The sequence below is a fragment of the Hylobates moloch genome, unplaced genomic scaffold (genome assembly GCF_009828535.3).
Source record: "Hylobates moloch isolate HMO894 unplaced genomic scaffold, HMol_V3 SCAFFOLD_3, whole genome shotgun sequence".
NCBI classification, from domain to species: domain Eukaryota; kingdom Metazoa; phylum Chordata; class Mammalia; order Primates; family Hylobatidae; genus Hylobates; species Hylobates moloch.
Genome location: NW_026652278.1, coordinates 41,014,838 through 41,015,474, shown reverse-complemented (window position 1 = coordinate 41,015,474; position 637 = coordinate 41,014,838).

Sequence of the window (637 nt, the reverse complement as noted above, 5' to 3'; positions counted from 1 at the left end):
CGCTGCTCCTGCCGGTACCTCTCCCACCACCGCACTGGTGCTTTTTTTTTTTCTTTCTTTCTATTGTCTGTCTTTTCTCTTGGTTTTGGATCAAGGGCTATCTCCTTGCATATCAGGTTTTTTTTTTTTTGAGATGGAGTCTTGCTTTGTCGCCCAGGCTGGAGTGCAATGGCAGGATCTCGGCTCACTGCAACCTCTGCCTCCTGGGTTCAAGCGATTCTCCTGCTTCAGCCTCCCAAGTAGCTAGGACTAGAGGCGTCTGCCACCACACCTAGCTAATTTTTTGTATTTTTAGTAGAGACAGGGTTTCACCGTGTTAGCCAGGATGGTCTCGATTTCCTGACCTCGTGATTTCCGCCCGCCTCGGCCTCCCAAAGTGGTGGGATTACAGGCCTGAGCCACTGCGCCCGGCCCGTATACCAGGTTCTTTTTACAAGGAGCGTAAACAACTGTATTTTATGGGTGCATAACATTTTAAAAATTGTAACATTTAAGAACTTTTTCATATCTGCTAATTAATTCTACAAACAATATTGATGCCTCTTTAATATATGATACGACACTACTTTTTTTTTTTTAATTTTTAATTAAAAAAAAAAGACTATTGGCTGGGCGCAGTGGCTCATGCCTGTAATCC